This window comes from Bombina bombina, chromosome 4, assembly GCF_027579735.1.
Source record: "Bombina bombina isolate aBomBom1 chromosome 4, aBomBom1.pri, whole genome shotgun sequence".
NCBI classification, from domain to species: domain Eukaryota; kingdom Metazoa; phylum Chordata; class Amphibia; order Anura; family Bombinatoridae; genus Bombina; species Bombina bombina.
Window position 1 is genome coordinate 95,236,914 of NC_069502.1, and position 27,118 is coordinate 95,264,031.

The 27,118-nt window shown below is 41.4% G+C and overlaps 1 protein-coding gene across 1 annotated transcript in view; it reads left to right on the forward strand.

Annotated features, from left to right (window-relative positions):
• PKHD1 (PKHD1 ciliary IPT domain containing fibrocystin/polyductin) overlaps positions 1-27,118 on the forward strand; it is a 1,710,134-nt gene that overhangs the window by 112,013 nt on the left and 1,571,003 nt on the right. The window contains exon 2 of the mRNA XM_053709557.1: positions 26,466-26,600. The gene's annotated coding sequence lies outside the window, so the exon portion shown is untranslated. The remainder of the gene's footprint in view (positions 1-26,465; positions 26,601-27,118) is intronic.

The window sequence follows — 27,118 nt, forward strand, 5'->3', positions numbered from 1 at the left end:
TCCTAGAGAGTCAACCTCCTTATAAATAAAAAAAAATGTAAATTTTATTTATTTATTTTTATATTGTGCTTAAAATGTATACCCCCCAAAAGTGCCTTACAAAAGTTGTTCTTGGGATTTCTTGGACTTAAAGGAACTGAGATTGAGGGGTTTGTATATTTAAAGGGCCACTAAACCCAAAATCTTTCTTTCATGATTCAGATAGAGAATAGAAATGTAAGCAACATTACAATTTACTTCCATTATTTATTTTGCTTCATTTTTTAGATATCCTTAGTTGAAGAAAAAGCAATGCACATGGTGAGCCAATCACACGAGGCTTCTATGTGCAGCAACCAATCAGCAGCTAGTGAGCATATCTAGATATGCTTTTCATCAAAGAATGTCAAGAGAATAAAACAAATTAGATAATATAAGTAAATTAGAAAGATGTTTAAAATTGCATTCTCTTTCTAAATCATAAAAGAAAAAATGTGGGTGGCATGTCCCTTTAACTTCCATTTAGCTCCCTTGTGCTCCCTTCAGCAGCTCAGCACTCCTGGGTTTCTGTGGATTAGTGGCATCACTGCACATAGTTACTGAGCCACTTGGCTACTTTGTAGCAGGCAGTGAGTGCAGGAGGGGCTACAATCATCTCCCCAGGATGACAACACGTGGTCGTCATCCACACTTAAACCATTATGCAGTTGATGTTGTCATCTACATTTAAAGTGATAGTAAACTTTAGGTAAGGTAATTCAACATGTGTAATCCTTTTTCTTGTATTCTTACTTTTTTGTCCTTATAGTGGTAGTTAAATAATTAAATTCCATTCCGATAAAATGACTCACTGGAAACTATAATTTTTTTTAGTGATGACGATTTCACCGCTCAGCCATAAGGCTTGCCTTAATGCGAGTCGTATGGCATACATGTGGATTGGCTGAACAATGAAAACACTGCAAACACAACAAGAAAAAAATAGTTTCCAGTGGGCTGGCAGAGGAGAGTAAACAGAGTAGTATAATCGGAACAGAATTTAACCATTTAAAATCGCTAAAAGGAAAAAAAGTAAGTATAAACTTGTACAGTGACAAGGATTACAAAGATTGAATTACCTTAAGTTTACCATCATTTTAAGTGGTTAAACTTTCATGGTTTAGAATTTAAGTTATTATTTTGGTATTCTTTGTGACTTTACTTATCTTTTTGCACTTTTACATTACTTTAAGTTACAGAATGTGAGACTCAGTCTCTGTTGATAATGTGGAAAAAGCACCATTTTCAGAGGAAAAGCGACCAAACTATATAAGAAATTTGATATGAACTATAAATTGTTTTGCAATTTGCATTAATTACATTAATTAATTGACAGCCAGATTACGAGTTTTGCTTTATGGCTGCTCGCTAATACCTTGCAAGTTATTTTCACCGCTCACCTTTAATAGTGCTGCTATTACAGGTTTGCAAAAAACCGTCTTGTGCGATATGGTTGCGTTGAGCTCCATACCGCACCCAAATACAAGCGGTGTTTTTACGTGCTTGTGCACGATTTCCCCATAGACATCAATGGGGAGAGCCGGCTAAAAAAAAGCCTAACACCTGCAATTGCAGAGCGTAAAGCTCCGTAACGCAGCTCCATTGATGTCTATGGGGAAAAAAAATTATGCTTAAACCTAACACCCTAACATAAACCCCGAGTCTAAATACCCCTAATCTCCCGCCCCCGACATCGCCGAAACCTACATTACACTTATTAACCCCTAATCTGCCACCCCCCAACATCACCGCCACCTACCTACACTTATTGACCCCTAATCTGCTGCCCCCAATGTCGTCGCTACCTACATTCCACTTATTAACCCCTAATCTGCCAATGTCGCCGCCAACTACATACATTTATTAACCCCTAATCTGCCGCCCCCAATGTCGTCGCCACCTACATAAATTTATTAACCACTAATCTGCCACCCCCAATGTCGCCACCACCTACATAAATTTATTAACCCCTAATCTGCCGCCCCCAATGTCGCCGCCACCTACATAAATTTATTAACCCCTAATCTGCCACCCCCAATGTTGCCGCCACCTACATAAATTTATTAACCCCTAATCTGCCACCCCCAATGTCGCCGCCGAGCTTCCTAGTTAAAATAAATACAAAGTTAACTGTAAAATAAAATTAAATAAATTAAATTAACAAAATACATTTATCTAAATTACAAAAAAAAATAAACACTAAATTACACAAATTAAAAAAAGAAATTATCAAAAATAAAAATGAACTACTCCTAATCTAATAGCCCTATCAAAATAAAAAAGCACCCCAAAATAAAAAAAACCCCTAGCCTACACTAAACTGCCAATGGCCCTTAAAAGGGTAGGTTTTATTTAGATTTATTTTAATTATATTTACGTTAGTGGGTGTTAGGGGTACGTTTAGGGGTTAATAGGTTTATTATAGCGGCGGAGTGGGCGGATGGCAGATTAGGGGTTAATTATATTTAAATTGTCTTTTTGATGCAGGAAGGCAGCGGTTTAGGGGTTAATAATTTTATTATAGTGGCGTAATTTATTTATAGGGATTCTATTATGAGTTTAATTCCATTCCTAATGTTACATTTTGAAAATTGAAATGTATGTGCTAGTGACCTCTAGTGGAACTTTTGTAATATGGCATTTGGAAATCAATTATTTAAAACGGACACTGTGCTGTAATTTTGATCTTGTATCACTCTCCACAGAAAACCCAAAAAGCTAATTCTGTAATTCTGCATATCAATAGGTGGAAATAAGCCATTTTTTTTACAGTACTAAGAGGTTTTTATAGCCACTTTAATGAAACACTGAAGTCTGAGCACTTATCAATATGATTGTTTCATGCTCACACACAATTTGAATATAAAAAGGCATCACCTGAAATAAAATATACAGTATAATTTTACAGTACTAGATATATAATAAAATTCCTGCAGGGAGAGAGGAGAAAGAAGGGCAACGCTGACTGCGCTGCAGTGGAAGGGGTAAAAGCCAGACCAATATAATCTGATAGGCTCCTGTGTGTTGGACGGACACTTCCCAAAGTTCATATAAGCATGAAGAGGATCCGAGTATGATATAAAAAAGTATCTAGGTGAATCACTAAATAAAAGCTACAAAGTGTTATGCTATAAAAGGCAAAAATGAATATACAATTTAACACTACCATCGACTATATACATAATTAGCTGCCTTTAATTAACACCTGTAGATGTTTTTTTTTCCTGTATTCCATATCATTACTTTTCCATGTGTCTTTTAGTTTAAAATTATATATTTTTATATTTATCAGTTTACACACCGAATATCATCACTCCCCTTTTATTGGCTTTCCTATGTCTTTTGGTAAGAACAGTTCCTCCTGCGGTTCCGACATCCTGTGTTGGCTGTTTTATGATCATTTATTAATGTTGTCTCCTCAGTAATACTCACTTTCAACATTTAGTTAGCTGTACATCAATTTTATTAATATATTAGATAGATTTTTTTATGCATTCCTTTTATTATATATATTTTTATCATGTCACTTTTTTCCGTTTTAATTTTTAGTATGTATCTTAAACTTTTTAGCTATCAGATCAGCCCTGTCATTTTGTCGACATTTTCTAATTATTCCTAATACGGCATATAATTATGTATATGGTCGATGGTAGTATTAAATTGTATATTCATTTTTGCCTTTTATAGTGTAACACTTTGTAGCTTTTATTTAGTGATTCACCTAGTTACTTTTTAACAGACAAACTGTTACGTTGTGTTTTCCACAAATTGTATCAATCATGCTTCAACACGACAATTGGCCGATTCCACGTCCAATCATATCTGATGTATTTTTAAGCCTCATGGTAGGCATAATCTGTATACTACCTAATGAAACGGCCAAGAGCTTGCGGCCGAGAAACGCGTTGTATAGCTCTAATAAATACTTGTTTTATATCATATTTGGATCCTCTTCATGCTTATATGAACTTTGGGAAGTGTCCGTCCGACACACAGGAGCCTATCAGATTATATTGGTCTGGCTTTTACCCCTTCCACTGCAGCGCAGTCGGCGTTGCCCTTCTTTCTCCTCTCTCCCTGTAGGAGCTTTACCTTCCACTACACACAGTTTGCAGGAGAGCAGTATCCGGCTGTGGAAATTCAGCGGTTTGCCTTGTTACTAACAAGATTCGTCTATTCAGTGTACTGACTGCTGTTTAAAGGTCAGCCTGCTCATTTGCACTTCTTGTAATAAGAGTGCCACCTCATTGTGAGTACTTGTTCACTTGCTTCGATAACACTTTTTCACACTGGTTTGTGATTACTACACCATGAGGCACTTTCTTGTTTTTGTCTTCACTTCTTAGATTCCCTGACTCACCATCGGTCCCAAGAAAAGCTGCCCATTACTGAACTTTTTTGCCCATCAGTGGAATCCACGTTATCACCATATGAACCTTTTTTGCATTGAACACCATTGTATTTTTTTAGGTTTACAAAAAAAACCTTCCTTTTTTCATACAGTTTATTTATTATTCTGCAATATTATTGTGTTTATATACTGTATATGCACATTGTATTTTGAAAGCACCGTCTTTGTTATTCACGGCATTGTAATTTCAATTCTTGAACAGACAAATAGGAATTGTCATATTACATGTTTTATCACCTCTGATATTTAGATCTACACCATCTTATACTTACTTTGATATATATATTTTTTATAAAAAACATTACCTAGGCGCACCCTATTCTTATATGCTCCTTGCATATTATTCTTAACTCTCATATAATAAAATTACACAAAATTATAATTTCAGAGAAGGGTGACCACTTTGTGACAATCTGTGCAGTGCACTTAATACACAAAGGGCTAGATTACAAGTAGCGTGATAACGTTTGTGTGCAAGGGATATTAGAATATCGTAGATGTGCTAATTTGCATGCGTATTACAAGTTGGAAAGAATTGTGTTCGCTTGAGCCCAATCAAATTTAACGCACGTTGGGTTGGCAACTGAACTGAAGACGTAAACGGTTAGGGCTAAAAATGTTGCACCAAACACAACATAAATACATCAAAATAAAATGTTACACTCATATATACACTATCTGATAAAAATTAGACATATATATTTTTTATAGGGCTTTAAAGGTATATGGCATATGTTAAAATATTTGACTGCAAAGGGCAGCCAATATTTAATTATATAATAATATTTAATAATGTGTTTACTGTGTATTTACTGTAAATATTTAACATTCCAATGTTCTGCTATCCCCTAAAACCCCATAGCATGTAAGCCTATGAGCCCAGCTGTTTGTGGTTCACCTTCTTAAGAGCCGACTGCAACAGTGCAACTCTCGGCAGGACCCTCTTTCCCCATTTAATCCCTGCAATCGTTTTTTTTATATACCACCCATGTTCATAGCGCTGTGAAACCTGTTGGCGCTCTACAAATACCTGATAATAATAATAATAATTCGTTAAATAGGGGGGAATGTTCTTTGTATTTTGAATTTGATATTCCTATATATATTTTCATATACAGTATCTCACAAAAGTGAGTACACCCCTCACATTTTTGTAAATATTTTATTATATCTTTTTATGTGACACACTGAAGAAATAACACTTTGCTACAATGTAAAGTAGTGAGTGTACAGCTTATATAACAGTGTAAATTTGCTGTCCCCTCAAAATAACTCAACACACAGCCATTAATGTCTAAACCATTGGAAACCAAAGTGAGTACACCCCTAAGTGGAAATGTCCAAATTGAGCCCAATTAGCCATTTTCCCTCCCCGGTGTCATGTGACTCATTAGTGTTACAAGGTCTCAGGTGTGAATGGGGAGCAGGTGTGTTAAATCTGGTGTTATCGCTCTCACACTCTCATACTGGTCACTAAAAGTTCAACATTGCACCTTATGGTAAAGAACTCTCTGAGGATCTGAAAAAAAGAATTGTTGCTCTACATAAAGATGGCCTAGGCTATAAGAAGATTGCCAAGACCCTGAAACTGAGCTGCAGCACGGTGGGCAAGACCATACAGCGGTTTCACAGGAGAGGTTACACTCAGAACAGATATGTGCTAGTGTAGAAACTGCGCCTAGATTAATATACAAGCTACACTATAAAAGACTCCCTAACTGGATCTTGGATATAGAATACAAATAAAAGCAGTATAGGAGCGCCAAATTGGCTAATGTATATATAGCAGGATAAATGATGTGAACAGTACCAATTATTAAATGGTATATGTAATAGAATAGCAGACAATAAACGATCTATAACTAATAAAAGTTAACTAATAATGGTAAGGATATATGACTATTAGAACCTCTGTAAATTTATATATAAAAAGCCATAATGAAGGTTCAAATACTAAAAAACAATTTATTTAAAAAAAATCTATAATAAAACAGGATTGGATCACAATATCAGCGCAGAACCCTGATAGGAGTATGTAATTATACAATGGGAGTAAGGAATTATATAAAATATACAATATAATTAAATACAAATATACAATATAATTAAATAATACACATACACTTGAAATACAATACAAAAAATGAAGATACTGATGAAATACAATATAGTAGGATATGGTTTCAATGGTAACCATATCCTACTATATTGTATTTCATCAGTATCTTCATTTTTTGTATTGTATTTAAAGTGTATGTGTATTTTTTATTATATTGTATATTGTATTTAATTAAAATGTACATTGTATATAATTCCTTACTCCCATTGTATAATTATATACTCCTATGAGGATTCTACACTGATATTGTGAGCCAATCCTGTTTTAGTATAGATTTTTTTAAATAAATAGTTTTTTAGTATTTGAACCTTTATTATGGCTTTTTATATATAAATTTACAGAGGTTCTAATAGTCATATCCCCTTACCATTATTAGTTAACTTTTATTAGTTACATTAGTACATTACATATACAATTTAATAATTGGTACTGTTCACATACTCTATCCTGCTATGTGTACATTAGCCAATTTGGCACTCCTATACTGCTTTTATTTGTATTCCACTCAGAACAGGCCTCGCCATGGTCGACCAAAGAAGTTGAGTGCACATGCTTAGCGTCATATCCAGAGGTTGTCCTTGGGAAATAGATGTATGAGTGCTGCCAGCATTGCTACAGAGGTTGGAGGGGTGGGGGGGTCAGCCTGTCAGTGCTCAGATCATACGCCGCATACTGCATCAAATTGGTCTGCATGGCTGTCGTCCCAGAAGGAAGCCTCTTCTAAAGATGATGCACAAGAAAGCCTGCAAACAGTTTGCTGAAGACAAGCAGACTAAGGACATGGATTACTGGAACCATGTCCTGTGGTCCGATGAGACCAAGATAAATTAATTTGATTCAGATGGTGTCAAGCGTTTGTGGCGGTAATCAGGTGAGGAGTACAAAGACAAGTGTGTCTTGCCTACAGTCAAGCATGGTGGTGGGAGTATCATGGTCTGGGTCTGCATGAGTGCTGCTGGCACTGGGGAGCTACAGTTCATTGAGGGAACCATGAATGCCAACATGTACTGTGACATACTGAAGCAGAGCATGATCCCCTCCCTTCGGAGACTGGGCCACAGGGCAGTATTCCAACATGATAACGACCCCAAACACACCTCTAAGATGACCACTGCCTTGCTAAAGAAGCTGAGGGTAAAGGTGATGGACTGGACAAGCATTTCTCCAGACCTAAACCCTATTGAGCATCTGTGGGGCATCCTCAAACGGAAGATGGGGGAGCGCAAGGTCTCTAACATCCACCAGCTCTAACACAGTGTCGGGTTAGCGCACATGAAGAATTAGTTATCTTAAGGCACATGAAAATATGAAAAATAAAATATTTAAAAAAATATTAATTATAATTATTATAGATACTGTAATATATATAATTATTATAGATACTGTAATATACATATATATATATATATATATATATATATATATATATACAACCCGAATTCCAAAAAAGTTGGGACAGTATGGAAAATCCCAAAAAACAAACAAAAAGGGTCATTTGAAAATCCAGTTCACCCTGTACCCTTGAGTGCTAATGATGGCTCAGAGCCGTCATTAGCACTCAACTAACTTTTTTACAATCTGGGGGCCCCCATCCGCTCCTACCCCGGCGATCGTGCCTGCATAGTGACAGACATCGCCGGGGCTTCCCATTATGTGTGGTGACATCACGCGCAATGACGTGATGACTTCACCCCGCAACTTTAATTAAAATTGTCAATACAAAGTATAGGGAAAGGGGGCATGCTGCTTAGAAACCTGTATCTCAGGGATCTAAGCAGCTACAGACCCCCAAGACCCATCATTGGAAAGGTAATCGCTTAACCTTTGGGGGGAGGGGGGAATAAAAAAGAAGCAATATTTTGTGCTAAACTTGTAATCTTGCCCATAGTCCTCGAGACACGAGACACATGCATACTCCTGAACCTATCTCAGTATACTCTTATGGAAAGGATCTAAGTATCAACACAGGATATCAGGAGAAAGAAGTAGATTTGATAGCAGAAATAAACTGGAGATTTTGTTTAAAATTCTTATTTCTTAATCATGAAAGTTTAATTTTGAAATTCTTAATCACAAAAAGTTCCAGTTTTTAAGGGAATATTCACAGAGGCTCACATAAGCAAAAGATACAAAGCCATAACAAAAGATACAAAGCCATAACAAAAGATACAAAGCCATAACAAAAGATACAAAGCCATGGCAAAAGTAAACTGTAGCAGATGATTAATTCAGTATTCATATATGCAGCCCTAATGTGTTTAAATGGATTTTTTCACCTAACCAAAAAATTAAACGAATGTCATGTACAATCAACAACTTCATATAATGTTGGGTAGTTTATTTTACATTTAACAGTTTTAAACATCAGAACATTTTATTACATTCATAAATGAAATATGTACAAGCTAAACATGTAAGTTGGACAATGTATGAAATAAGGGGAGACTTTTTCATGATCATGAAGAGAGGAGGGAGGGGGGAAAGATAGTTCATAGAGAGAAGGGAGATATTATAATTATTAAAAGAAAATCTCCAGGTCTACTATGACCTTCCATGATTGTCAGCACTCTCTGAACTCTCTCACTTCAACAACTTTCTATTTCTATCAAGTTCATGTTGCTAACTGCTATGCGCTTATTTTTGTTAATCTATTGCTGTATGTAGCTTTAGTTAATATGTTAAGGAATACAATAAAAAATATTAAAAGTTACTGCACAATACTGTGTTTCACAATAGCAAAACATATGCAAAGAGGGGGTGGAGTAGTGGGTGTGTGTCAGTGTGCCAGGAATCAGACTGAGACGAGAAGTGCAAAAATAATCACACCTTTATTAATAACAAAAAAATAACAAAAAGTCCACAAGTCAAACAACAAGCCAGGAATCAAAGCCTGAGCTGGTAGTCAGACGAGCTGAGTCAGGAGCCAAAGCAAATAGTCAGACAAGCCAAGTCAGGAGCCAAAGTGAGTAGTCAGATGAGCCAGAATCAGGAACAAGGAGAACAGCAGAGTCAAGAACAAACCAGGGATCAGGAACCAGGAGGGATGTCAGACAGCCAGATAATACACAGGAACTGGAACTCACAAACAGGTCTGAGACAACGCAAAGGCAAAGCATACTGAACAAAGGCCCTTTAAATAATAAGTGATGACGGGAGGACAAAAGGATTATTAGGGAAACGGGCATGGAAGGCACGGAGGAGGGCGGGAGCATGAACATCAGAGGAGGGGACCCATGAATGCTCCTATGGACCGTAGCCCCTCCAGTGAACCAAATACTGTACGCGGCCCCTGGACATACGAGAGTCAATAATGCTGCTGACCTCATATTCTTCATGGTTGTCAACAGAGATAGGATGGGGACAAGGCAAAACAGTGGTAAATCGATTACAAACCAATGGTTTCAAGAGGGAGACATAAAAAACATTGGAGATGTGCATTGCAGGAGGAAGGTCAAGAGCGTAGGCCACAGGATTGACCCGTCGGAGTATTAGAAAAGGACCAACATAACGGGGAGCCAGTTTATTGGAAAGCACACTAAGGTTCAAGTTGCGGGAGGACAGTCAAACCCTCTTACCAACCTGGTAGGAAGGTGCGGGGAAATGCCTACGATCAGTCTGGAACTTTTGGCGCTGCATAGAACGATGAAGACAACCCTGAATCTGCACCCACGTGGAACGGAGTTGCCGGAGATGCTCCTCCAAAGCCGGAATACCCCGAGACATGAATGAATTGGGCAACAAAGATGGTTGAAACCCATAATTCGCCATGAACGGGGATAACTGGGAGGCAGCATTAATAGCACTATTACGAGCAAACTCTGGCCAAGGTAACAGTTCAGACCAATTATTGTGGTGATCTGAGACATAGCAATGGAGGAACTGTTCCAGAGCTTGATTAGACTGTTCCACAGCCCCATTGGATTGAGGGTGATATACAGAGGAGAAGGAAAGCTGGATCCCCATTTGAGCACAAAAGGAACGCCAAAATCTGGAGACAAACTGGCTACCCTGGTCCGAGACTATCTCCTTAGGTAACCCATGTAAATGGAAGACCTTGCGGGCAAAAATTGAAGCAAGTTCCTGAGCAGTAGGCAGCTTCTTCAAGGGAATGCAATGTGACATTTTAGAAAAACGGTCAACCACCATAAGGATAACAGTAAAGCCATTGAAAAGAGGGAGCTTGACTATGAAGTCCATGGAAAGATGTGTCCAAGGACGCTCACCATTAGCAATAGGTTGAAGAAGACCCACAGGAAGATGTTGAGGAGTCTTATTCTGTGCACAAACTGAGCAGGAGGCAACATACGCAGCAACATCAGAATGAAGACCTGGCCACCAGAATTGTCGAGTGACAGACCAAATCATTTGGTTCTTGCCCGGGTGACATGCGGCTTTAGGATAGTGGTAAGTGTGCAAAAGTTTAGTTTGAAGATTCTCAGGAACAAAACACTTACCACTAGGTTTCTCAGGAGGTGCATTGGTTTGTGCAGCCAGGATCTCCTCCCCCAAGGGAGAAGTCAAATTAGTACGTAAGGTAGCCAAAATATGGTCAGGATGTATAACTGGAGTAGGTACAGACTCCTCCTTGGACAAAGGCGAAAATTGTCAAGAGAGGGCATCAGCCCTAACATTCTTACTACCAGGCAGGTAGGAGACCACATAATAAAACCAAGACAAAAATAGTGCCCATCTGGCCTGTTGGGGCGACAAACATTTTGCTTTGGATAGATAAGTTAAATTCTTGTGGTCAGTAAGAATGAGCACTGGTACACTAGTACCTCGAGAAGATGCCTCCATTCCTTGAGTGCCAAAATTATGACCAGTAATTCCCTGTCACCAATTTCATAATTGCACTCTGCTGGAGACAATTTCTTAGAGAAACAAATGCATGGATGCAAGGAACCGTGAGGTGTAGGACGTTGAGACAAGAGGGCACCTACTCCAGTCTCAGATGCATTGACCTCAAGAACGAAAGGCAGGACAGGGTTAGGATGAGCCAGAACTGGAGTGGCAGCAAAGGCAGTCATAAGACTCTCAAAGGCCTTAATGGCAGTAGGTGACCAATGGAGTGGATCTTTCTCTTTACAGGTTATGTCTGTGATATGTTTGACCAAGGAAGAAAAGTTTTTAATAAACTTTCTAAAGTAATTGGCAAAGCCCAAAAAACGTTGAATAGACGGAAGACCAACTGGGCGAGGCCACTGCAGAACTGCAGAGAACTTGTCAGAATCCATGGAGAACCCTACAACAGAGATAACATAACCTAGGAAGGTTACTTGAGTCTGATGGAACTCACATTTCTCGAGTTTACAAAACAGGCCGTTCTCACGTAGTCTCTGAAGAACCCGTGTAACATCAGAACGATGAGCCTCAAGTGTGGGTGAGTGTATGAGGATGTCGTCTAAGTATACCACAACACACTTTTGCAACATATCTCGTAGGACATTGTTAATAAATTCCTGGAAAACAGCAGGAGCATTACATAGGCCAAAGGGCATTACAAGATATTCATAATGCCCGCTCCTGGTGTTAAATGCTGTTTTCCATTTGTGGCCCTCCTTGATCCTAACGTGATTGTACGCTCCTCTCAAATCAAGTTTAGTAAAGACCGTAGCTCCCTTGAGGCGGTCAAAGAGTTCCGTAATGAGCGGAATATTGTAAGCATTCTTAATGGTAAGACGATTAAGACCACTATAATCAATGCATGGTCTTAACTCGCCACCCTTTCTCTTCACAAAGAAGAAGCCAGCCCCTGCAGGAGAGCAGGATTTGCGGATGATTCCCCATGACAGAGCATTAGCAACATACTCCTCCATAGCAAAATTTGCAATAGACAGAGGGTAAACCCAACCCTGAGGAGGAATAGCTCTGGGTTGCAGGTCTATGGCACAATTGTAAGACCGATGAGGAGGCAACGTACCAACACGCACCTTGTCAAAAATGTCTAGGAACTCTCGGTACTCCTCTGGCAATTGAGATACCGAAGAGGTGCACAAGACTTTAACTGGTTTCTGAAGACAAGTGGAAATACATTGTGGAGACCATGACAAAATTTCGGACCTGCGCCAGTCGAAAGTGGGATTGTGCTTTTGGAGCCAGGGATAACCCAGAACCACTGGAAAATGCGGAGAGTTTATAACCTGGGACTGGAGGGTTTCAAAATGGAGAGCCCCAACAGCCATGGATAACGGAGCAGTTTTGTGAGTAAAGAGTGCAGGTTGAAGTGGCCTGCCATCAATGGCCTCAATAGCAAGTGGAACGGACCAAGGCAAAACAGGAATATAGTGCTTTGATACAAAAGTACTGTCAATGAAATAGTCCGCAGCACCGGAGTCAACAAGAGCCTGGGTGACTATGGAGGAGTCCACCCAGGAAAGGACAACCGTGACCAAAGGTTTCTCCTTTAGCGGTTCTGGGTATGAGGATAAACCAAGGTCTTCCCCCAACAGGACCTTAGGTGCGAGCGTTTCCCGGCCATGTAGGACAAGACTTTAAAAGGTGGCCCTGTAAACCACATTAGAGGCAGAGACCCTCCCTCTTCCTAAAGGCCCACTTTGCTGCGGAGATACACGTGAATCCCAACTGCATAGGCTCAGCAGTACCTGGTGACTCGGGACCAGGAGGCAAGGGAGGAGAGGGAGGCATGGGTGGGAACAAACACGTAGGAGACAACGGAACAGGAGGCTTCCGCAAGTGCTCCTTGAAAGAGGGCCTCTCTCTGAGTCTGATGTCAATTAGGATAAAAAAAAGACACCAATGCCTCGAGATCCTCTGGTAAATCTCTGGCAGTAACTTCGTCTTTAATCGCATCAGAGAGCCCATGAAAGAAGGCGGCAACAAGGGCTTCATTGTTCCAACCTACCTGGTTCAAAAACCCTCTGTACTGAATAGGATCGCCTCCATATCACTGAGGTAGAGGTGTAGAACCGGACATGCTCCTGGTAGGACTAGGTGCAGCAGTGGAAATAGGAGCAGTCATAATTTGCGGGACACTTTGGTCCAAATATGCAGTGCGAGTCAGCAGGGTTTGCAGGGCTAGTGCAAATTGATCCAAGCGGTGATCCTGTTCATCCATCCTAGAAATGATGGTAGGTAAAGGTGAATTATTAGCACCATCAGGATTCATGGCCCTTGCGTAATATCAGTGTGCCAGGAATCAGACTGAGACGAGAAGTGCAAAAATAATCACACCTTTATTAATAACAAAAAATAATAACAAGTCCACAAGTCAAACAACAAGCTAGGAGTCAAAGCCAGAGCTGGTAGTCAGATGAGCTGAGTGAGGAGCCAAAGCGAATAGTCAGACGAGCCGAGTCAGAAGCCAAAGCGAGTAGTCAGACAAGCCGGAATCAGGAACAAGGAGAACAGCAGAGTCAGGAACAAGCCAGGGATCAGGAACGAGGAGGGACATCAGACGCCAGATAATACACAGAAACTGGAACTCACAAACAGGTCTGAGACAACGCAAGGGCAAAACATACTGAACAGAGGCACTTTAAATAATAAGTGATGACATCACAATTCTGAGACTGCAACCTGTCTCACATGGATGATGTACACCAGTCTGGCCATAAGAGGGAGTGGAGGAAATGAGCAGCATCACACACTCTGCACCAGACTCAGCAAGAGAGGTGAGTAAAATGTCTGCCAGCAGCACATGGCAAACAAAGCAGGAGAAAAACCCTGACAGTGTGGTGTGGGTAGGATCAGAAGTGGCGAGTAACATTTTGACCTTGGCAGTTAGTAGCTTATGACTTGAAATTTCGAGCCCTGGTAGAACTGAAAAACTGGCAAATATAATAAGAGGTATGTTTTTCAGATGCCGACTTGCGCAGTAGAGACTGCACAAGGACAAAAGTACCTGGTCATTAGGATCAGACAGCAGAGAGGGTGGGTGGAAGCGGCCGTGATGGGGCCGTGGTTGGACAGGAGCGGCATGTGGGGGCATGACTTGGTGGGAGCAGGACAGGTGGGTGTGGTCAGACAGGAGTGGGTGTGGCTGTTAGATTGTGCAAAAGAGGGGGAGAGAGAGCAAAAGAGAGGGGGAGAGAGCAACACAGAGGGGGAGAGAGAGCAAAATAGTGGAGAGAGCAAAAGAGGGGGAGAGAGAGCAAAAGAGAGGGGGATAGAGAGTAAAAAAGGGGGGAGAGAGAGCAAAAGAGAGGGGAGAGAGAACAAAATAGAGGGGAGAGAGCACAAAAGAGAGGGGGGAGAGAGAGGAAAATAGAGGGGGAAAGAGAGAAAAAGAGAGGGGGAGAGACCAAAAGATAGAGGGGGAATAGAGAGAGAGCAAAAGAGAGGGGGAGAGAGAGAGCAAAAGAGAGGGGGAGAGAGAGAGCAAAAGTGAGGGAGAGAGAGCAAAAGAGAGGGGAGAGAGCAAAAGAGAGGGGGAGAGAGAAAGAGAGCAAAATAGAAGGGGAGAGAGAGAGCAAAAGAGAAGGGGGAGAGAGTGCAAAAGAGAGGGGGAGAGAGAGCAAAAAAAGAGGGGGGAGAGAGAGAGTGCAAAAAGGGGAGGGAGAGCAAAAGAGAGGGGGAGAGAGAGCAAAAGAGAGGGGGGATAGAGAGAGCAAAAGAGAGGGGGTAGAGAAAGATCAAAAGAGAGGGGGGAGAAAGAGAGCAAAAGAGAGGGAGAGAGAGAGAGAACAAAAGAGAGGGGGAGAGAGAGCAAACGAGAGGGGAGGAGGAGAGAGCAAAAGAGAGGGGGAGAGAGAGCAAAAGAGAGGGGGAGAGAGAGCAAAAGAGAGGGGGGATAGAGAGAGCAAAAGAGAGGGGGGAGAGAAAGATCAAAAGAGAGGGGGGAGAAAGAGAGCAAAAGAGAGGGAGAGAGAGAGAGAACAAAAGAGAGGGGGAGAGAGAGCAAACGAGAGGGGAGGAGGAGAGAGCAAAAGAGAGGGGGAGAGAGAGCAAAATAGAAGGGGAGAGAGAGAGCAAAAGAGTGGGAGAGAGAGAGCAAAAGAGAAGTATAGATATGAGAGCAAAAGGAAAAATCCGGTAAGAGTCCCAAAATGCTTGTAAAACATAGTTCTTTATTCAAACAATTAAAATCCAAACATACAGGATAAAACTAGCAGACAGGTCTTACGCGTTTCGGCTGTGTGCCGTATTCATAGATCTAAAGAAAGTGTGTGCCTGCAAACTTTAAAAAGAGGCTGCAAAGCAGCAATTGGTAATTATTTTAAAGTATCAACACCCTAGTTTCAATCAATGTATTGACTGAACAGACATAAAGGATATAATATACCAACATAAAAGTACTGTTATAAAGTGTTACAAATGTGCAAACAACAATCCCAACAATTCATATTCAAAATTATTTCATCAGATCATCTAAAAAACTAGAGCCTGCAAGTTGTAAATAACAGTTTAAGAATGCGAGGATTTTGGGGTTTTAATAACAAGTTAAATATGATACCATTTTGAGTTACTAAAAAATGCATTCAATTAAATGCACGATTTCTCTACTGCTAGCACCTTAACAAAAAAGTTTGAAACCCTACTCACACCATTATAAATATTAAGTCAATTTTTTGGACAATAAAAAGGTTATATGCTATAACAAGCTATGAGATGAATATATAACTAAATTTGTATATATGTTGTTTGTACTGGAGGTATATAATTCAGATGAAGATAGAAAATAGGCTATATACCTTAGAAAAGGTGTTTTTATATATATATATATATATCTATATATCTATCTATATATATATATATATATATATATATATATATATATATATATATATATATATATAGTCAATTCATACAATGTATGTTATTCAATTGATCAAAATAGATAACTTTTACCTGAAAACGAACTAAAGTATAAAACACATGAAATAAGACTGTCAAGATACTGGAATATCTAAAGGGATATGTATTTACATATATGTTATTTCCCTAATTTTACCAGAAATTGATAACATCATATTCTGAGTTAAAACCTTTAGGTACCTGTGTGTCTAATTTAAATATCCAAAATGTTTCTTGTTTTGAGAGAAGTCTGTCCCTATCCCCACCTTTACTTGGATTCCTAACATGTTCGATGGCTCTCCATATGAAAGTGTTAGTGTTTTGTTGATGAATATCCAAGAAATGCCTGGAAAGGGCTGAGCATCTTTTTTCATTTGTGATGTAACCCAAGTGCTCTCTGATTCTTGTGCTAACATCACGAGTAGTCATTCTAACATACTGTAATTTGTGTTCTATGCACTCAATCAAATAAATTACATATGAGGTAGAACAGATGACACAGCCCTTAGTTAGGAAAGTGTGTCCTGTGACACAAGAGTAAAATTCTTTGCCTGTTGTAAGGAATTCACAGGACTTGCAACGTGGATGTCCACAGCGGTATGTACCATTTAATGAAAGCCAAAAGCTCTCTGTATTTGTAGTTTTAAGTTTGCTGGGAGAGAGGATGTTACCCATGGTAAAATTCCTGGAGAAAACACACTTACAGCCATTTTCTACTACCGCCTTCAATTTATTTTCTCCATATAAAATTGGAAAATACTTTTTTATAATCTTACAAACCTCAGAAAACTGAGATGAGTACTTGGTAATAAAAAGTGGCTGTTTAGTTTGTGCTTTCTTGGGCTTGCTAGACAGAGTGTCCTCTCTATCTAGATTGTCTATTTCTCTAGAGATTTTGTTCACTTGATTTTTACAATAACCTCTATTTTTAAATCTTTTCTTGAGTTCTGTGCTTTGTGCATTGTAGTCGGCTCTATCAGAGCAGATTCTTTTAGCTCTGATGAACTGACTCTTGACAATCCCTTTAAAAACATGCTTTGGATGTGCACTTTTAGCGTGCAAAAGAGAATTTCCAGCAATCTTCTTGCGGTACAAATTGGTTTTAATCTCTTTTGTCAAAAGTGACCCTGAAAGTTCAACATCCAAAAAACAAGTTTTGTCCCTATTCCACTCATATGTAAAGCTTACTCCTGTGTCCTGTCTGTTGAGATACTGCACAAATTGATCAGCATCTTCTTTGCCTGATCTCCAAATGATCAAGATGTCATCTATAAATTGTTTATATAAGATGATAATTTCTCTCATCAGGTTAGTTTCTGAATATACATATTTGGACTCGAGCCAGCCCATAAAGATATTTCCATACGAGGGGGCAAATTTTGCCCCCATCGCTGTACCTCTTAATTGCAAGTAATATACGCCTTCGAACACAAAAAAATTGTGTTCTAAAAGGAATCTAGTTACTCGCAAAACAAACTCTTTATGGGCGTTCGTCATGTCATTATCTAAATCTAAGTAAAACTCAATAGCTAGAAGGCCCTTGTCGTGTGGTATGCTTGAGTATAGCGACACGACATCAATTGTGAGCCAACTATAGTCTTCCTGCCATTGAATGTCACTGAGTAAAGATAAGACATGAGTAGTATCTCTTAGGTAATTATAAATACCTTGCACATCTGAAGGATGTTGTCTAGCCATTCAGACAAGGGGCTAAGAAGAGACCCTATGCCCAAGACAATTGGAGGACCCTTAACATTCTCAATACTTTTATGGACTTTTGGTAGATGATGGAAAATAGGGACCACAGGGTGCTCTACTAACAAAAATTTAGAGGTGTCCCTATCAATGATCCCTAAATCAACTCCATCATCTACCAAAGACTTGGATCTCTCAATTGTCGATGGGCTTCTGTAATGTAGTCTTTCTGGTCCATTACCACAATACTGCCCCCCTTGTCTGATTGGTGAACAACAAGATGTTCATTGTTGCTGACTGATTTTACAGCTTGGTTTTCCTTAAGTATCAAGTTGCTACTATACTGTGTAGTTCTATAATGTAAATTGGTCAAGTCTTCCACTACTCTCTTGTGGTATAATTCCAAGGCATTACCCCTACTTAGTATAGGATAGAAATTTGAGTTTGGTTTTAATCTGGGGTATACCCTACCAGCTTGTTGTTCCACTGTACAGTGTGACTCTCTTTCTAAATCTTCAAGCAGTATTGCATCACAAGCATCCTGAAAGGTATGTTCAGTATGAATTGGGATGGAATGATGCTGGACAGGTTCATTGTTCTCAGAGAAGTGTTTTTTTAGGGTAAGTTTCCTGATGAATTTATTGACATCAAGTATTGTATTAAACAAGTTGAAATTTTGGGTGGGGCAAAAGCCCAAAACATAACTAAGGACCCTTACTTCTATGTCACTCAATGTGTACGATAAAAGATTAATGACATTGAGCAAAAGAGAAGGGCAGAGAGAGCAAAAGAAAAAGGGAGAGAGCAAAAGAGAGGGTGAGAGAGCAAAAGAGGGGGGGAGAGAGAGCAAAAGAGGGGGTGAGAGAGAGCAAAAGAGAGGGGGTGAGAGATAGAAAAAGAGAGGTGGGAGAGAGAGCAAAAGAGATGGGGGGAGAGAGATAGCAAAAGAGAGGGGAGAGAGAACAAAATTGAGGGGAGAGAGCACAAAAGAGAGGGGGGAGAGAAAGGAAAATAGAGGGGGAAAGAGAGAAAAAGAGAGGGGGAGAGAACAAAAGAGAGAGGGGAAATATAGAGAGAGCAAAAGAGAAGGGGAGAGAGAGAGCAAAAAGAGAGGGGGAGAGAGAGAGAGAAAGAGAGCAAAAGTGAGGGAGAGAGAGCAAAAGAGAGGGGAGAGAGAGAGAGAGCAAATGAGATGGGGAGAGAGCAAAAGAGAGGGGGAGAGAGAAAGAGAGCAAAATAGAGGGGGAGAGAGAGAGCAAAAGAGAGGGTTGAGAGAGTGCAAAAGAGAGGGGGAGAGAGAGCAAAAAAGAGGGGGGAGAGAGAGAGTGCAAAAAGGGGGGGGGGGAGAGAGCAAAAGAGAGGAGGAGAGAGAGCAAAAGAGAGGGGGAGAGAGAGCAAAAGAGAGGGGGGATAGAGAGAGCAAAAGAGAGGGGGGAGAGAAAGATCAAAAGAAAGGGGGGAGAAAGAGAGCAAAAGAGAGGGGGAGAGAGAGAGAACAAAAGAGAGGGGGAGAGAGAGCAAACGAGAGGGGAAGAGGAGAGAGTAAAAGAGAGGGGGAGAGAGAGCAAAATAGAAGGGGAGAGAGAGAGAGCAAAAGAGTGGGGGAGAGAGAGCAAAAGAGAAGGGCAGAGAGAGCAAAATAAAAAGGGGGAGAGCAAAAGAGAGGAGGGAGAGAGAGCAAAAGAGAGCAAAAGAGAGGGTGAGAGAGCAAAAGAGGGGGGGAAAGAGAGCAAAAGAGAGGGGGTGAGAGAGAGCAAAAGAGAGGGGGGAGAGAGAGCAAAAGAGATGGGGGGAGAGAGATAGCAAAAGAGAGGGGGAGAGAGAGCAAAAGAGAGGGGGTAGAGAGAGCAAAAGAGCACGGGGAGAGAGAGCAAAAGAGAGGGGGAGAGAGAGAGCAAAAGAGAGGGGGAGAGAGAGCAAAAGAGAGGGAGGGAGAGCAAAAGAGAGGGGTGAGGGAGCAAAAGAGAGGGGGAGAGAGAGTAAAAGAGAGGGGTAGAGAGAGAGAGCAAAAGATAGGGGGAGATAGAGAGCAAAAGAGAGGGGGAGAGAGATAGCAAAAGAGATGGGGGAGAGAGAGCAAAAGAGAGGGGGGATAAAAAGAGCAAAAGAGAGGGTGGAGAGAGAGCAAAAGAGAAAGGGTAAAGAGAGCAATAGAGATGGGGAGAGAGAGAGAGAGAGAGCAAAAAATAGGGGGGAGAGAGAGAAAAAGTGGGGGGAGAGAGCAAAAGAGAGGGGCTAGAGAGAGAAAGAGCAAAAGAGAGGGGAAAAGCAAAATAGAGGGGGAGAGAGCTAAAGAGAGGGGGAGAGCAAAAGAGAGGGGGGAGAGAGAGAGCAAAAGAGAGGGGGGAGAGAGAGAGAGAGCAAAAGAGAGCGAGGAGAGAGAGAGCAAAAGAGAGGGGAGAGAGTAAAATAGAGGGGAGAGAGAGCAAAAGAGAGGGGAGAGAGAGCTAAAGAGAGGGGAGAGAGAGAGTAAAATAGAGGGGGAGAGAGAGAGCAAAAGAGAGGGGGAGAGAGAGAGTGCAAATGAGAGGGGGAGAGAGAGCGCAAAAGAGAGGGGGAAAAAAGAGAGAGCAAAACAGAGGGGGGAGAAAGAGAACAAAAGAGAGGGGGAGAGAGAGAGCAAAAGAGAGAGGGTAGAGAGAGCAAAATAGAGGGGGTAAAGAGAGCAAAAGAGAGGGGGGAGGGGGAGAGAGAGAGAGCAAAAGAGAAGGGGGAGAGAGCAAAAGAGAGGGGGAGAGAAAGAGCAAAAGAGGGGGGGAAGACAGAGAGCAAAATAGAGGGGGGAGAGAGAGAGGGCAAAAGAGAGAGGACAGAGAGAGAGCGCAAAAGAGAGGGGGAGAGAGCACAAAAGAGAGGGAGAAAAGAGAGAGTAAAACAGAGTTGGAGAGAGAGAGAGCAAAAGAGAGGGGGGCAGAGAGAGCAAAAGAGAGGGGGGAGAGAGAGAGCAAAAGAGAGGGTGGAGAGAAAGCAAAAGAGAGGGAGTAGAGAGAGCAAAAGAGAGGGGGTAAAGAGAGCAAAAGAGAGGGGAGAGGGGGAGAGAGTGAGAAAGAGAGAGGGCAAAAAAGAAGGGGGGAGAGCAAAAGAGAGGGGAAGGAGAGAGAGAGCAAAAGAGAGGGGGGAGAGAGAGATCAAAAGAGGGGGGAAGACAGAGAGCAAAATAGAGGGGGGATAGAGAGCACAAAAGAGAGGGGGAGAGAATGGAAAAGAGGGGTAGAGAGAGAGCACAAAAGAGGGGGGTGGAGAGACAGCAAAAGAGAGGGGGAAGAGAGAGAGCAAGAGAGGGGAGAGGGAGAGCAAAAGAGAGGGGGGAGAGAATGGAAAAGAGAGGTAGAGACAGAGCACAAAAGAGGGGAGTGGAGAGACAGCAAAAGAGAGGGGGAAGAGAGAGAGAGCAAGAGAGGGGGAGAGAGAGAGCAAAAGAGATGGGAAGAGAGAGAGCAAAATAGAGGGGGAGAGAGAGAGCAAAAGAGAGGGGGGAGAAAGAGAGTGCAAAAGAGAGGGGGAATAAAGCATAAAAGAGAGGGGAAAGAGAGAGAGAGAGCAAGAGAGGGGTGTGTGAGAGAGAGCATGAGTGGGGGGGAGAGAGAGCAAAATAGAGGGGGAGAGAGAGAGCAAAAGAGAGGGGGAGAAAGAGAGTGCAAAAGAGAGGGGGAATAAAGCATAAAAGAGAGGGGAAAGAGAGAGAGCAAGAGAGGGGTGTGTGAGTGAGAGCATGAGTGGGGGGAGAGAGAGCAACAGAGAGGGGGGAGAGAGAGAAAAAGTGGGGGGAGAGAGCAAAAGAGAGGGGCTAGTGAGAGAAAGAGCAAAAGAGAGGGGAAAAGCAAAATAGAGGGGGAGAGAGCTAAAGAGAGGGGGAGAGCAAAAGAGAGGGGGGAGAGAGAGAGCAAAAGAGAGGGGGGAGAGAGAGAGAGAGCAAAAGAGAGCGAGGAGAGAGAGAGCAAAAGAGAGGGGAGAGAGAGAGTAAAATAGAGGGGAGAGAGAGCAAAAGAGAGGGGAGAGAGAGCTAAAGAGAGGGGAGAGAGAGAGTAAAATAGAGGGGGAGAGAGAGAGCAAAAGAGAGGGGGAGAGAGAGAGTGCAAATGAGAGGGGGAGAGAGAGCGCAAAAGAGAGGGGGAAAAAAGAGAGAGCAAAACAGAGGGGGGAGAAAGAGAACAAAAGAGAGGGGGAGAGAGAGAGCAAAAGAGAGAGGGTAGAGAGAGCAAAATAGAGGGGGTAAAGAGAGCAAAAGAGAGGGGGGAGGGGGAGAGAGAGAGAGCAAAAGAGAAGGGGGAGAGAGCAAAAGAGAGGGGGAGAGAAAGAGCAAAAGAGGGGGGGAAGACAGAGAGCAAAATAGAGGGGGGAGAGAGAGAGGGCAAAAGAGAGAGGACAGAGAGAGAGCGCAAAAGAGAGGGGGAGAGAGCACAAAAGAGAGGGAGAAAAGAGAGAGTAAAACAGAGTTGGAGAGAGAGAGAGCAAAAGAGAGGGGGGCAGAGAGAGCAAAAGAGAGGGGGGAGAGAGAGAGCAAAAGAGAGGGTGGAGAGAAAGCAAAAGAGAGGGAGTAGAGAGAGCAAAAGAGAGGGGGTAAAGAGAGCAAAAGAGAGGGGAGAGGGGGAGAGAGTGAGAAAGAGAGAGGGCAAAAAAGAAGGGGGGAGAGCAAAAGAGAGGGGAAGGAGAGAGAGAGCAAAAGAGAGGGGGGAGAGAGAGATCAAAAGAGGGGGGAAGACAGAGAGCAAAATAGAGGGGGGATAGAGAGCACAAAAGAGAGGGGGAGAGAATGGAAAAGAGGGGTAGAGAGAGCACAAAAGAGGGGGGTGGAGAGACAGCAAAAGAGAGGGGGAAGAGAGAGAGCAAGAGAGGGGAGAGGGAGAGCAAAAGAGAGGGGGGAGAGAATGGAAAAGAGAGGTAGAGACAGAGCACAAAAGAGGGGAGTGGAGAGACAGCAAAAGAGAGGGGGAAGAGAGAGAGAGCAAGAGAGGGGGAGAGAGAGAGCAAAAGAGATGGGGAGAGAGAGAGCAAAATAGAGGGGGAGAGAGAGAGCAAAAGAGAGGGGGGAGAAAGAGAGTGCAAAAGAGAGGGGGAATAAAGCATAAAAGAGAGGGGAAAGAGAGAGAGAGAGCAAGAGAGGGGTGTGTGAGAGAGAGCATGAGTGGGGGGAGAGAGAGCAAAATAGAGGGGGAGAGAGAGAGCAAAAGAGAGGGGGAGAAAGAGAGTGCAAAAGAGAGGGGGAATAAAGCATAAAAGAGAGGGGAAAGAGAGAGAGCAAGAGAGGGGTGTGTGAGAGAGAGCATGAGTGGGGGGAGAGAGAGCAACAGAGAGGGGGGAGAGAGAGCAAAAGAGAGGGTTGAGAGAGAGCAAAAGAGAGGGGGAGAGAGAAGAAGAGAGGGGGAGAGAGAGAGAGCAAAAGAGAGGGGGAGATAGAGAGAGAGCACAAAAGAGAGAGGGAGAGAGTGTAAAAGAGACGGGGGAGAGACAGCAAAAAGAGAGGGGGGAGATAGAGAGAGCAAAAGAGGGGGGGAGAGAGAAAGCAAAAGAGAGGGGGGGGAGAGAGAGCAAATAGAGGGGGAAGAGAGAGAGATAGCAAAAGAGAGGGGGAAAGATAGACCAAAATAGAGGTGGAGATAGAGAGCAAAAGAGAGGGGGAGAGAGAGAGCAAAAGAGAGGGGAGAGAGAGAGAGAGAGAGCAAAAGAGAGGGTGAAGAGAGAGAGCAAAAGAGAGGGGGGAGAGAGAGCAAAAGAGAGGGGGAGAGAAAGCAAATAGAGTGAGGAAAGAGAGGGGGGAAAGAGAGACAAAATTAGAGGGGGGGATAGAGAGAGAGCAAAAGAGAGGAGGAGAGAGAGCAAATGAGAAGGGGAGAGAGAGAGCAAAAGAGAGGAGAGAGAGAGCAAAAAGAGAGGGGGAGAGAGAGAAAGCAAGGGGTGGGACCTCTGTACTGCAAAAAATAGCCCGTGTGCATGCTCTTTAGGACTAGTATACAATAAAAAGACAATGCAATAGCGATTACTTTGAATTTGAAATGAGAGTAGAATATTTTCTGGCAAATTTCAAAGCTTATCTAATGACCCCCCCCCCCCCATATGATGTAACAGCCATCAGCCAATCACAAAATTAATATATATATACTGTGCACTTTTGCACATGCTCAGTAGGAGCTGAAGCCTCAGAATAGAGGGGGAGAGAGAGAGCAAAAGAGAGGGGGGAGAAAGAGAGTGCAAAAGAGAGGGGGAATAAAGCATAAAAGAGAGGGGAAAGAGAGAGAGCAAGAGAGGGGTGTGTGAGAGAGAGCATGAGTGGGGGGAGAGAGAGCAACAGAGAGGGGGGAGAGAGAGCAAAAGAGAGGGTTGAGAGAGAGCAAAAGAGAGGGGGAGAGAGAAGAAGAGAGGGGGAGAGAGAGAGCAAAAGAGAGGGGGAGATAGAGAGAGAGCACAAAAGAGAGAGGGAGAGAGTGTAAAAGAGAGGGGGGAGAGACAGCAAAAAGAGAGGGGGGAGATAGAGAGAGCAAAAGAGGGGGGGGAGAGAGAAAGCAAAAGAGAGGGGGGGAGAGAGAGCAAATAGAGGGGGAAGAGAGAGAGATAGCAAAAGAGAGGGGGAAAGATAGACCAAAATAGAGGTGGAGATAGAGAGCAAAAGAGAGGGGGAGATAGAGAGCAAAAGAGAGGGGAGAGAGAGAGAGAGAGAGAGAGAGAGAGAGAGAGAGAGAGAGAGAGAGAGAGAGAGAGCAAAAGAGAGGGGGAAGAGAGAGAGCAAAAGAGAGGGGGGAGAGAGAGCAAAAGAGAGGGGGAGAGAAAGCAAATAGAGTGGGGAAAGAGAGGGGGGAAAGAGAGACAAAATTAGAGGGGGGGATAGAGAGAGAGAGCAAAAGAGAGGAGGAGAGAGAGCAAATGAGAAGGGGAGAGAGAGAGCAAAAGAGAGGAGAGAGAGAGCAAAAAGAGAGGGGGAGACAGAGAAAGCAAGGGGTGGGACCTCTGTACTGCAAAAAATAGCCAGTGTGCATGCTCTTTAGGACTAGTATACAATAAAAAGACAATGCAATAGCGATTACTTTGAATTTGAAATGAGAGTAGAATATTTTCTGGCAAATTTCAAAGCTTATCTAATGACCCCCCCCCCCCCCATATGATGTAACAGCCATCAGCCAATCACAAAATTAATATATATATACTGTGCACTTTTGCACATGCTCAGTAGGAGCTGAAGCCTCAGAATGTGTGCATAGTAAAATAATGTGCATGTTTTGATAATGGAAGTCTATTGGAATAAAAATAAAAAAAACTACCTGCTTTATCTGAATCATGAATCTTTAAATGTCCCTGAAGCCATAATGACACTCCAGGGTAATGATTCACTCACAAACACTGATCAATCAATATTCATATATCCTTCCCTGTAATTGATCATTTTAAAGATTTTTTACATTTTTGTGTTTAATTATTAAATTGAATGTACATCATGCTCACAAATGTTCTTTGTTGCCTCTAGAAAGAGAATAAATGTATTTTCCTGTGTTGAATAAACCGTTTTCTGTGGGACTGGCACTTAAACCAGTTAACCTTTTTATCATATAAAATAATTTTATCAATAAAATAATTTTAACATGTTAACTCCTGTTTTTAAAAGTCTTTAAAGTACCTGGTCCCTTTAATAATGTTTTTTCTGTTCCTAGAAAACACTTTATCCTTCTGATATTTTCCTATCCAATTCTAAAACAAAGCATTGCACTTGGAATCAACTAGAACATTAATAGGATTTAAACAAAAACTAAAATGCCACAACAAATGGCAATGCTCTGATAATTATTGCTTAGTATCACTGTTCTTTTGAAAAAAAAGTACAAGAAGTAGCCTGTAACACTGTTACATGTTTCTAGCATTTTAATACTTATCTCTCCTACCTCCCACTGGAGTGTAATTTTTTTCTACTGACTATGTTTACATAGATTTTCTGTAGCCAATACTTAAGATTGATATTTTAAGTATAGGCGAGGTTACCCCAGGCAAAAACATCTATTTTTAATGCCAAAAATAAAGATAAATTAGCTAATATATTACAACAGGTAAAATAATTTATCAGGAACACATTAAAGCGGAACATTATTACAGTGCACCTTTAACCACTAATGTTTACAGCATTAGTAAATAATTAAGCCTTTTTTTACAGGTAGTTTTGCCTCTGATTTCTATCTTGCTTGGTCACATAGTACAGAGAATTAGGAAACAGAAGCCCAGGAAATTAATGAACAGTGACGCCACAGGAGACTGGAAATATTTTACAGAGCTAGCTAAAGAAGCATTTGAAAAGCATAGTTAGTTTGTTAGCTTACATACTATGTAGTGATGTTAAAAGGTGATACTTTTACATTTCCTTTTAATACTGATAAAACTGGCAGACAAAACTATATATAGTGATATTCACACTGAGGAAAAAATAGCCGGTTACAGATAATGCCTTTTAGCAAGTGAATCTTTTTTGTCCTTTTTTTTCTTATGTGGTAGAGAGATCTTTGTGAAGAAGAAGATGGTTAAATGTTTGCTGGGTGTATTTCTTCAATACACTTGGTGATGGTCTCCTTCATATATATTGTACTGCACGGACGTACCCAAACTTCCTGAGCCCAAACAAAGCAAACTGTGAGTATGATGTATCTCACACCATAACCTATATGAAAGTTTTGTATAATAAATTAACTGTGAATTCTAGAAGTCTGCTAATAAATATTAATTTAAAATTCATCAATACTAAAAAAATAAGTATATATTATAGCTAATATTTATTTCTGTCAAAGTTATCATAATTTTAATAAGATTATCATTAATGTACAATATTTATTATCCTATATTAGTTTTGTTTCTAGGGTAAATGTTGAGTTAAAATTAGACTTTTGGCAGCATTAGTGTTAAAGGGATAGGACAATCAAAATTAAACCTGCCTGGTTCAGATAGATCATGTAATTTTAAGACACTTTTACATTCACTTCTATTTTCAAATGTGCTTCGTTCTCTTAGTATCCCTTGTTGAAAAAGAATACGCACATATCATAGACCAGTAGGAGCTGCTGCTAATTGGTGCCTGAACACCTTTGTCTCTTGTGATTGGCTAACTAGATGTGTTCAGCTAGCTGCCAGTAGTGCAATGCTGTTCCTTCAGC